This window comes from Cynocephalus volans, unplaced genomic scaffold (genome assembly GCF_027409185.1).
Source record: "Cynocephalus volans isolate mCynVol1 unplaced genomic scaffold, mCynVol1.pri scaffold_35, whole genome shotgun sequence".
Taxonomy (NCBI): Eukaryota; Metazoa; Chordata; class Mammalia; order Dermoptera; family Cynocephalidae; genus Cynocephalus; species Cynocephalus volans.
In genome coordinates this window covers 791,042-803,660 of record NW_026902463.1, presented here as the reverse complement: position 1 = coordinate 803,660, position 12,619 = coordinate 791,042, and positions in this window count along the sequence as shown.

Genomic DNA, 12,619 nt, shown 5'->3' with positions numbered 1-12,619 from the left:
GTGGCTGTCACGCAGGATGGCCCCGCCTCCCGTACTCAGGCATCTGGGGCACAACTGCCCCGCCTGCGAGCCCTGGCCGTTGTCTCTAGGAAGCCCTCCAAGCTTGCCCGGTGCAGTGCACACACACAGCCGGTTTGCACTTTGTAAAGTCCAATGAGTGTTCCACTCCAAAGTCCATGCCTGCGTCTTGTGTGGCACCGAACCCAGACAACATAAAGTACTTAAGGACACGAAGTGGGCGCATTGGACAGTACTGGGTATTTCAGTTCCAGCCCACAGACAGAATGAGGTTCTCTGAGGGTCGGGCCCATGTGTTGCTCTATATGATGCTGCGCTGGATTTCATCGGGTCTAGAGGCAGAGAGCAGTACTGCAAGCCCTCCCTCAGGATTAGGAAAATTAGGGGTCTCAGAAATAGTGCACTATTGTCTCTGCAAGTATCAGACCCACTCCTCCTCAGTGCCTGGCACAATGGAGGTGATTCAGCAGAATGTCCGTCCGCCTGCATGCACACATTTATGCAGTGCCTTCCCAGAGACTGAGAGAGCAAGCCGTGGCCTCCTTTCTACCAATGGCAGATGGCCACCGGCCGTTTGTGCTTTGGAAGAAAGGAAGTCGTGCGCAGGTATGTAGGTTCCTCTCTTCGGTATGTATAGTGGGTCGGTAGGTCAAGGGTGTCGTCCAGATCTCCTACACCCTTCTTCCTCGTGATCTTTCTCTTTACTCCCCTCCCTGTTGGGTAGAGGGTACCGATCGTGGTTCCCCATGGGCTGTGTTGAGTGACTGATGTCACTGTCTTGTTTTCTAGTGTCTCGATGGAATTGTACACGGGCACCCCCTTGCTTCACAACTGTGTTTTCTGCCCTTCCTTCTTTATTCTGGTAACCTGGTTTTGCACTTTCACTTGCACAAGTAGACTCCCGGGCTACCTCTTGCAAAAGAGGCAAGGTGAAAGTGACCAGGGCAAAGAGCACATGAAGTACACAGTAAAAACTGCCTGGGACCAAGTTGTGTGAAGTCCTACCCTGTCCTTCGACCCTTTTGATGATGACAGAGTAGCACCAATTAGTACACCTGTACCACCACATCCTTCTTTCTCGATGCTGCCTGTCCTCAGACACCATGCTTGAGCCTCAAGCACTCTCTGGTCAATCAGCCTCTGAGTCCAACTTTTTCTTCACGACGCTCACATGTTCCCATGGTTTTCCCTGAACTTCCCTGGGAGTGTCCTCACACCAGCTGCTGTGTGAGCCCATGTCTTCAGTGGCTTTTATTTTCTCTAACAAACGTAGAGGAGGCCCCTGGGAGCCAACGAGCTCTGAGATGTTCTCCTTTGCTCCTGACATGCAGAAATGTAAACTGTCTAGGTAAATATCAGGAAGGGGATTTTGAGGGAAGTAGAGTCATGCAAGCTTGTCGAAGCATTAGGTCATCTGAAAGTGAGGAAAAGAGAAGGCATCCTCCCCTCCTGACCGATGGAGACTTTGCACTGCACACTCATGGACACCGCATGAGAGTGGCTGTCCCGGGAAGTGTCCATGCTCTGGGGATTGTCATTACTGGTCTCTTTTCCAGGAGCGAACATTTCTTAGTATGCCTCCTGGTCTGGGTGGAATGTGAACGCCCTCTTTGATTTCTTTGTAAGAGTCACTACTTTTTTTTCCTAAAGTGTTTGTCTTATCTGGACATTACACCACCAAAAGCAATCCGTGAAGCCTAAACACGTGAAATCAATCAACCACCTACCAGAAACATCTTGGTTCATTGAGGTATGAAAGAGTTCCCCTTTATCTCAGTGAAACAAGGTGAGATCTCCAAGTCACCCTCAGACGGGCTGCAGAATAATGGTGACCAAGATGAGAGAAAGAGCAGTAAGGGCATGTGACACAGAGTGCTATGGACATCTTGAACTGAAAATTTTGACATGCAGGCATAGAAGACGCGAGACTCATCGAACAATACACCTAGGGAGATCAGGTGACACCGTCTCACTGACACAGACACTGAGAGAGAGAGAGGTAGAGAGAGAGAGAGAAGCAGAGACTGAGGATATGAATGGACGAGTACGGGGACATCCTCACGTGCACGGTGCACTGTAAAAGAGTAACAAGAAACACCTCATCGAAGAGGACACGAGGAAAGGAATTGTTACAGAGGGAGTGAGCCAGAAAACTCACAAATTGATCAGGTCATTACCCCTGGATTGTGACGGGCTAGGGCCCATTGGAACTGGCATTGAAGAGAGGACAGCAGGGGCAAATCAAACCCATGGAACCTCACCTGGGATAACCCCCTATCATTTGGCCCTGGAAAGATCCCTAGTGAGAATGGGTTCCCCCTATGTGTAGATCTGTGCTCCGAGAAGACACTCAGCGTAGTCGTGTTCTCTGGGATGGCACCCGGGACGAAACGTTGGCACATGAGTCTAGGGACGGCTCCCTCAGACTTCCCTGTGCAGTGCACGTCATAGCCCTCCACTTGCACGCTTCATTTTAGGGCCGGGCAGAGTTTAACGGTGCCGTCACTTGTCCCTGCCGGGAGATGACCTTGGTTTAGACAGACGGCTAAGGCTTTCCCCTGCTCTTCAGAGCCTGAGTGCTTTCTTTTCTTTCTTTTATTTTGTAAATATAGAATATGGATGATTCTTGTGGCTCATTACTGAAACCTCCCTCCCTCCTACCTCTACCGCCTCCCTCCCAACAGCCTCATGTCTGTTCACTTGTCATGTCAACTTCAAGGTATTGCAATTTTTGTGTCGTTTTCCCTCCTCCACCAGTTTATTTATTTATTTATTTTTAGTTCCCACCAATAAGTGAGAACATGTGGTATTTCTCTTTCTGTGCCTGACTCGTTTCACTTAATATAATCCTCTCAAGGTCCATCCATGTTGTTGCAAATGGCACTATTTCATTCGTTTTTATAGCTGAGTAGTATTCCATTGTGTAGTTGTACCACATTTTCTGTATCCACTCATCCGATGATGGACATTTGGGCTGGTTCCAACTCTTGGCTATTGTAAAGAGTGCTGCGATGAACATTGGGGAACAGGTGTACCTTCGACTTGATGATTTCCATCCCTCTGGGTATATTCCCAGCAGTGGGATAGCTGGGCCACATGGCAGATCTATCTGCAATTGTTTGAGGAACCTCCATACCATTTTCCATAGAGGCTGCACCATTTTGCAGTCCCAGCACAATGTATCCCACCATTCTATATACTATTTTTATGAAGTGCAATTTCTTATTTAGATTCTATAGATGACTGAAATAGCGTGGCATTTGTATTTCTGTTTCTGAAATTTTACTCATAATTTCCTGCAATGTTATCCATGTTGTTGCATATGACAGGTTATTGTTTTTAATGGCTGAATAGTATTCCATTGTGAATATGTGCCATATTTTATTATTCATCTATCCATTTCTGAAAACTTACCTTGATTTAACGTCTTGGCTATCGTAAATGGTGATGCAACAAACATGAGATTGCAGATATCTTTTCAAAATACTAATTACATTTTATTTAAATATATTCAAATTAGTCTGTTCCTTGACCATTTTGTTCTACTACTTTTAATAGTTCAAGTAAATTTCATACTATTTTATATAATAGTTGTACTTAAATTTTATTTCCACTGAAACTGTGTGTGAGCGTTTTCTTTTCTCCACATTCTCATCAACACTTATTGGCCATTTTGATAATAGCCACCCCAGCAGGAGCAAGATGATATATCATTTTGGGTTTGATGTGCATTTTCCTGATGAGTAGTGAAGCTCAACATTATTTTCATATACCTGTTTTTCTTTTGTATGTCTCCTTTTGAGAAACGTCCATTTAACTCTTATAACTATTTTTAATTCGGTGTTTGTTTTATTACTATTGAGTTGTTTTAAGGTTGTTATATACACATATTTTGGGTGTTAACCTTTATAAGATTTATAGTTTGAAATTTTATTTTTATATTCTGTAGATTGGCTCTTTACTCTTCTGATTTCCTTTGCTAGTTTAGTTTGATGTAATCCCAATTGTTTATTATAATTTTTGTTGCCTCTGCTTTTAGACGCATCCCTGAAATCATTACTCAGCCTGATGTCATGAATTTTCTTCAAGACTTTATGGCACAGCCCTGCATTGTCTTGTAATATTTTTATAGTTCATAGTCTTACACTTAAGTTTTTATCTACTTTGAGTCAGTTTTCATAGAAGGTCACAAACAGGGGTCTAATTTTTTTCTGCAGGTAGATATCCAACACATTTGACAGTACTTCTTTCCCATTGTGTGTCCTTGGCACCTTTGTCAAAAATCATATGGCTATGAATAAGTTTATTTTGAGTCTCTCCATACTGTCTCATGTTTTGTTTCCTTGTTTTGTTTTAATACTAGTCCATTTCTGTTTTGGTTACTATAGCTTTGTAGTATATTTTAAAGTAAGGTGAGGTAACCCCTCCACTTTGTTCTTTTTGTTAAAGATTGCTTTTCTTTTTCGGTTTTATTGGGGGGATTATACAAATTTTAGGACTTTTTTTTTCTGTTTTTCTAAGAAATTTCTTTGATATTTTGATAGACATTGCATTTATGTCTACATTGCTTTGGGTAGTGTGGATTTTTGAACAATATTTAGTTTTACAATCCACAGACACAAACTATCTTTTGATTTTTGAGTCTTTCTAAATTTTCTTCATCAATGTTTTATGTTTTTTTATTGTATAGATCTATTAGCTCTTTGGTTATATCTTCCTAGCCTTTTTGTACCACTATAAATATAGTTGTGTTCTTGTCCTTGTTTTTCCAGATAGTTAACTAGAGTATAAAGATGTTACTATGTCGTGTATGTTAGTTTTGTGTGCTCCAATTTTACTAACTTTATTTATTATATCTCACAGTTCAGGGGTGCAGTATTTAAGATTTTTATATGTAAGACAGTATTATCTGGAATGAGAAAAAGTTTAACTTTTTTTTTTTTTTTTTTTAAGTTTGGATGCCTTTAATTTCTTCTTCTTTGCTAATTGTTCTGGCTATCCAGGAAAATGTTGAATAGCATTTTTGTCTTGCTTTATATCTAAGTAAAGTAACTTTAACTTTTCTTTACTCAGAGTGATATTATTTGTGACTTTGTCATATATGGCTTTAATTATACGAAAGCACATTTCTCCTACATCTAATTTGTTTGTAGTTTTTAATCATAAAATTTGTTTAATTTTATCACAAGATTTTTTTGGCACCTATCAAAATAATTATAGTTTTGTGTTTTAATTCTGATAATGTGATGAATCATGTTTATTGATTTGCATGTGTTTAATCATCTTTGCATCCCTGGGATAAATTCCAGTTGATCACATTAAATAATCTTTTTAATGTTCTGTTGAATCTAATTAGCTAACATGCTAACATCTTGTTGATAGTTTTTGCCTCTACATTCATTAGGTTAGGTAATTAGTGTGTAATTTTAGTTGTTTTTGTTGTTGTTTTGTCCTTGTATGGCTTTGTTATCAGAATAATTCTAGCATTATAGAATGATTTTAAAGTACTTCTTCCTTCTCAATTTGAAAAAAAAAAGTGAGAAGAACTGGCATTTTACGTTTTTAAATTTTTGGTAAATTTCAGCAGTTGAGCTGTCAGAGACCCTGGGCTTTTTAACTTTATTTTATTTTTTGTTGTTTATGTTCATATTTTTTTCGCTATTGAAATATAACTGATTACACATATTTGTGGGAAACAGATTGATATCAGTACCTATGTACCTATGTGATGATCAAATCAGGATAACTAGTACATTCATCATTCTTTGTGACCCTTTTCCACTTTCTCACTAATCTTTCTCCCACTCCCACATTTCCACCCCTAGTAACCACAGTTATGTTCTCTCCTTTTGAAAGTTCTTTATTGTGATTGTTGTATTTTTACTACTTATTTATTTATTTGTTTTTTAGATCCCATTCATGAGTGAGGACATGTGGTATTTCTCTTTCTGGTGCCTGGATTATTTCACTTAGCATAAATTTCACTAAGAGTGAAGAGATCCTTGTGAAATGTGGAAGGAAGAAATGGAACCACAGAAAGAAGAACAGGGCATCCAGCCTCAGCCACACTGCAGTATTCTGGCCTTGAGCCAGGTAGAGAGAAGGTAAGCTGGAAAAGACCTCAACAATTCCCAGGACAACCACAAATGCCAGTGATCGCCTACTTGGGGTAGTCTCCAAATAGTTTTGGATCTGAACTCATTCAGCACTTGCTCTCTACTTCCCAGGTGGGCAGACAGACATGCTGAGTGGGAAATGCACTAAAGTGGAGTGGTTCTGCACATTTGTGGCCAGCCTTGCATAGCCTGCAGCAGCTGAATCAAGAAGTGACCCATGGCCCATAGCTGAACTAGTAGCAGCCATGGCTCTCACTATGACCCTCCACATGGTCACATGAGTGACACCAGCAGGTCCGTGATCCTAGGTACATGGTAGCTGGACCCCTGTGCTGGGTTGAGTGTGCCTGAGTCTCTTTGTCTGGAGACACTGTTTACATTCTATAGTTCTCAGGTGTTAGCAGGACCAAGGCATAAGCTGCTTGCAGCCTAGGGCAGACAGAAAAACTTAGACCCTAGAGACTGAAATCACTCAGTACTCCTCCACCCAAGGTGAGCAGGCAGACTGACTGAGCAGAAAGTCTGCTGGAATTCAGCAGGTCCCCACATTCACAGTCTGCCTTGTGTGACCCATGGGGACTCAGGCCATGGGTGCCCACATGGCCAATGGATAACTTAGCAAAAGCCTCACTGTAGAGGATTCTTAAAGCAAATGTACTTCACAGGGCCTGGTTTTTCAAAGCCTTGCAGTTTCCAATATTGACCTTGAAGAGGACTGGAAATTTTCCTCAGGCTACAAAGTCTCCATTGTAAGATAAAGATTTGTGGCACAGCAAGGTTGCTGGCTCAAGGACAGACCAGTTACTGATTGTTATGTAAAGATACTGAGAAATTGCTGTAAGAAGGTATGTTTGCTAAGATCAAGCTTTTGTTGATAGGGCCACTTATTTGCCTTACTGGGATGTCATCTGATTTGTTTCACTGAAAGTTACCAGCCTACATATATTGTTAAACTATAACCCCACCTATGTTCTCTTCCTGTAAATTCCTGGTCTGGAAAATAAATGCAGGAAGAGAACCCCAATTTGGGGTTAATTTCCCCAGGAAGGGATGCCTCTCGCTTGAGCGTCCTGGGAAGATTAACCACTTTGTGGTCTCTCACGGGTCAGAAGGGATGGGCTTTGAGTAATCCTTTGCATCCAGGGGAAGTAGGGTGACAAATCCATGGGGGACACCTCACTTCCCTCCAGGGCCATCCACATACTTACATGGCTACTGGAATCCCAGCCATTTGGACCCTAGACCCCTGAACTATAAGGGGCAAGTTTGGATCCCTTCATCTGGAGGAGCTTCCTGCATTCCACAGTGCTCACATAGGCACCAGCAAGGTCAGGACACAGGCAGCTTGGAGCCTAGGACAGACAGAGTAACCTAAACCCCAGCCTCTGAACTCACTCAACACCCTTCTCCCCAGGCAAGAAGGCAGACTGGCTGAGCAGAAAATCCTCTGGAGTGTAGCAGATCCCCACAATCACTGTCTGCCTGGCGTGGCCCATGCAGGCTGAGCCCATGGGTGCCTGCACAGCCCACAATTAACATGACAGAATTCCTGCCTCCCCTGCAACACGACACATGGTAGCATAGGTGCTGGTAGGGCCCAAATCCCAGCTAACTGGAGCCTAGACTCCTATGCTGGACCCAGAGAATCTGAGTCCCTTTGCCTAAAGGCACTGACTGCATTCTGCAATGTTCATTCAGATGCAGGTGGGACCAAGGTGCAGGCTGTCTGGAGACTAGGACAGATGGAAGGACTGAGACACAACATCTGAACATAGGCAGCACTCACTCCCCAAGTCAGGCCTCGATAGTTCTGCTAGGCTCAGGTGAAAGCTTGTTGGCTCACATTGGTCTCAACAGTTATTGAATAGCAGCTTTCTGTTTTTACAGCATTCCTCCAGACAGGTGCTGGAGGAATCATTCACATAGGCATAGTTCCGGCTCAGCTGAGCCTGTGGCCCTCTACAGACCTACCAGGAACTGCTACAAAAGTATACATCTATGCACTGACTGACAGCAGATCATGAATCCCAACAAGAAACCCACCTCAGCCAGACACTGCTGAATGACCCTCCACCTAGGTGACAAAGACATCCACTGACAACTCAGATTGAATACAGTTGAAGAAGTTACCTGAAGGCTGCACTACCACTCACCCAGATCCAAAATTAAAACGTTCAACCCAACAGACAATATCGAGTATTTCTGAAGGAAAGTCTCTGCATAAAAAGCCATGCCTAGAATTAAATGCAGTGACTATGCCACCAGATGCCTAAATGTCAATGCAGAGATATGAGACACAAGAACAAACAGGGAAGCTTGACTCCTCTAAAAGAAGACTGTAATTCTCTAGTACCAGACCACAAACAACAGGAAGTTAATGATTTGCCTGAGTGGGAGTTCCAAAGGGCAATACTAAGGAAATTCAAAATGATGGATGAAAAAAATAGAAACCACAATTAATTCAAGAAGAAATTTGAGGACATGTATAAGAAGTTCAACAAAGAGATTCAAGTGATTATTTTTTTTTTAAATCAAGCAGAAGGGGAAACTGAGAGGATAAACAGCAGGAAAGAAAAAGTGGAAGAAGGAATCTCCAAACTAGAAGTCAGGCTTTTTGAATTAATACGTTTGGGAAAGAAAGAAAAAGAGAAGAAAAGAAAAAGGAATTTTGAAAAAGACATTCCCTACAAATAGAAACTGAAAATGAGCAGGAGTTGCCATACTTAGATAACATAGATTAAAAACCAAGAACCATAAAAAGAAAAAAAAGACAAGGGTAGTATATAATATATAATATTAATATATAAAAGAATCAATGCAGCGAGAAGATATAACAATCATAAATATATATAAATACAACATAAGAGCACACAGATATATAAAACGATTTTATTGGATATAAGGGGAGAAATTGACCCCAACCCAGTAATAGCACGGACATTAGTATGCCACTTTTCACTGTGTGATGGAGATGCAAAGATTGGTCAGAGCCCAAATATTAAGAGCATTGAGAAGCCCAAAGGGATTGCACTGAGAAAACTCCCTCAAGAAGGGAGTAACAAGGCACAGCCACATCAATATTTGCTTCAGCTTTTATTGTAAAGACAAGGAAATACAAGAGAAAAAACAAATTAATCAGTCATTTAACAAAAGAATGAAAAGAAATTGGGTATGGGGAAATTTCTGGAAAACATCTTGAGAAAAAAGGAAAGGGAGTAAAGCTGGACAAGAAATGACCTTAATCAATGACTTTCTTATCTAATCTAGCAGAAACTATTTACTATTTTCAGCACATGCTGTTTTCAGGGCTTAGGTTCTGCATAACTGCATTTAGGATTTTTGCCTTTTGTGCACTCCCTGTTCTTTGTCAAGCCTATGTGCTCCCACATATCCCCCTTTTTTTGTTTAAGCAAAATCTAAATCAACAGGGTGTCTGAAGTAGGTTCAGGAAGTGAGTAATATGGAATCTTTTGAAGTACAGTCAGCATGGCTTCTGCATGGAGAGTTCTTTGGAGAAAGGTGCATAGTGCCTTCAGCACTTAAAGAAAACACAGTAAAAATAATGTACCAATACCAGCAATAATCTATATTCTCACATTGAGTCCTGAAAACCAATTAGCAGGCTAAAGCCAATGATCAAAAACATTTAACTGATTGATGGTTGCATTTTGTGTTTCCTCTTGAAGTTGAAGGATCTTCTTCTGGAGCTTATATTTAAGATTATCTCTACTCAAATTAGAGTGAAAAGCTCCATGTAATAACCATTGTACATCCTCCCAAAATGTAGAATTATCAAAAAGAACAGGAGTGATACATATCTGTCAATATCCAGCATCACAGTTAAGTTGACTTTGTGTCCAAAGTGCTTGCTGATGTGCACCTAACCAAGATACAGTGGCTTCTAAGGCACTTAGTCTTTGTAAAATATCTTGGGCAATTTTTGTTTGAGTTAAATGTTCAGAAGTTAAATTTTTAAAAGAACCATTTGTTTTTTGAGCTGTCTGAATTAAATGAGGCAATGCAACCACAGTTGTCACAGCTGTAGGTGCAATTATTGAGGAAATAAGAATGCCCCAAAATCTCTTATGGTGAACTCATTCTAGAGCAGAAATTATTTGCTCCAGGGCAGAATTCCCCATCCATTTATGAGTAAGTTTAATTGGTAACCAGGCTTCTGCTCTTTGTTTTAACACAAAGACATGAGTACTATTAAGGGCAGAGATATTAGAATGTGCGTTGCCAGGAGTAAACCATGTTTTATTGGAAGGAAAGGCGATGTTAAAACCTTGAGTATGGAAACCTGTAGAAGTAAAATTAGTTATAGTAACATTAGGTTCCTGAGAGGTGATAGTAAATATGTATGATCAGGATGTGCATATCGTAAGAGAGTCACTGGTGTCATTTGGCTATCCATGTAATTTCTCATTTCTTTGAAATTCCCCTTGTCAGATAGTATGAGGGAAAAATGGAGTAGCTAAACACCAAGTAGACTTTTTTTAAAAAATGGAAGTATAATATTAATTACAGCAAAGCCTCAGAAGAGGACCTGCCAACCCAGGATTCCATTGAGATGACTGACCAGAATAATTAAAAAGAAGAGTATAATTCCAGGTGGTATTAGAATCCAGTACCAACAAATCACATGGACCCCAATTTTCTAAAGTCCAATTATTACACAATGTGTTTTCTGTAAAATTGGTACAGTGGCAAGAAATCCAATTAAAGTCTTGAACATCTCTAATAGACCTCCCAGGATGAGAACAATCAGGAATATTGGGTTTAGAATCCTTGTCTCCCCATTTAGAATTTCCACCAACTCCTGCAGTTTGAATAAATATTTGATGTTTTGCAGGTATAATATGATTAAAAGCTGTAAAAATGTGGTTCATATACCATTGTGGTCAAAAGGGAATGCAAAAGTTGCTAGCAATAAAATTAGTCACTATACATAAAGGCAATTCCTCAGCAAGGAAACACCAATTATGAAAAAGTTTGTGCCATCCATTATGATAACCCTTCATACAGCCATTTTTTCAGCAATCTTGTGAGGGGGAAGCCAGTCACCTCCAGAGTAAGCAGTATCATTAGATAACAGAAGAGTCTCTGAATCACCCCAAGTAAGCAAATCAAAAACAAGAGGATTCAAAACATGGGTCCAAAAGATATTATTGGTTACAGAAGCCTGAATAAAAAGGGAAAGCCCATATATCTTGAACAGGCATGCTACCTTTGGACCTTTGCAATTGATAGTTTTGTGAGCAAGCATGGCTACAAACAGGTTTTCTAGCATCTTTGGAGTCTGAGTGGTTTCTAGAGTGCTCTCCATCTGTGTGGTAAGTTTCTTTAAATCACTCCAAGGTGGACCAGAGGACAGCATTGTAGAGGTCAATCTTCCATTTCTTGTTCATCATTCCTGGGGGTGGTTATACAGTAGGATTCTGCAGTTCTGGAATTGGATTTATTCCCACATGGTGACACATGATATGGTGAATGGCCTTTGCTGCCATTGAAAGGAGGCCTACAGGAGAAAGAACAGAAGCATATCTTCTTCCCCATGTCTAACCATTTTGGCCTTTGTAAAGGATGTCAATACAAAATGAATGGTTTAGGCCTATCAGGAGGGGATGTGAAATGTTGATCCACCACTGTTAAATTTTGGGAACGACCATTTAAAATTTTTAGGGTAAATGATCTCTCATTAATGGTTCTTGGGGGATCCAACATCCTTCTGTGTTATCCCTTTTTTGTTTATTTAGTTGTGATTTGAGGAGACCATTAGCCCTTTCCACTATTGCTTGACCAGTGGGGTTATTTGGGATTCCCATAACATGTTTAATATTCCATGTATCACAAAATATTTGAAGGCCTTTGGAAGTATATGCAGGTCCATTGTCAGTTTTAATTTGAATTGGAATCCCCATAGTAGCAATAGCAGAGAGAAGATGTTTTCTAACGTTTTATTGTTTCCCCTTTCTGTGCTCAACAGTAACATGTAGATATTTAAGATGCCCAAAAGGGTCATAATGAGTGACATCTATTTGCCATATTTCATCTCCTTTTAGTCTACGGGGATTTATGCTTCCAGGGGAGGTCATTTAGAATATCTTTGGCGAAGCTCCATTGGCGCAATCGGTTAGTGCGCGGTACTTATAGAATATCTTTGGCAGTTAGATAGGCTCAAATAATTTATTGGTTTTGTTTATAGGGTGTTTAAGAGAATGAGCTAATGCTCCAGCCCCTCGATGAAAGAAGTGATGAGAAGCAATGGCCATTTGAAGGGTGATAATATGCATAACTAGTTTATCAGCTCAATTATTACCTTCTGTAATCAAACCTGGCAATCCTGAGTAAGATCTGATGTGACTTACAAAAAATGAGATGGTCCTGTTTTGAATTAATTTTTTCAATTGTCTAAACATTTCAAAAAGAGCAGGGTCATTTCCATTATGAATCAATGCATCTTGAATAACTTGTAAAGTACCTTC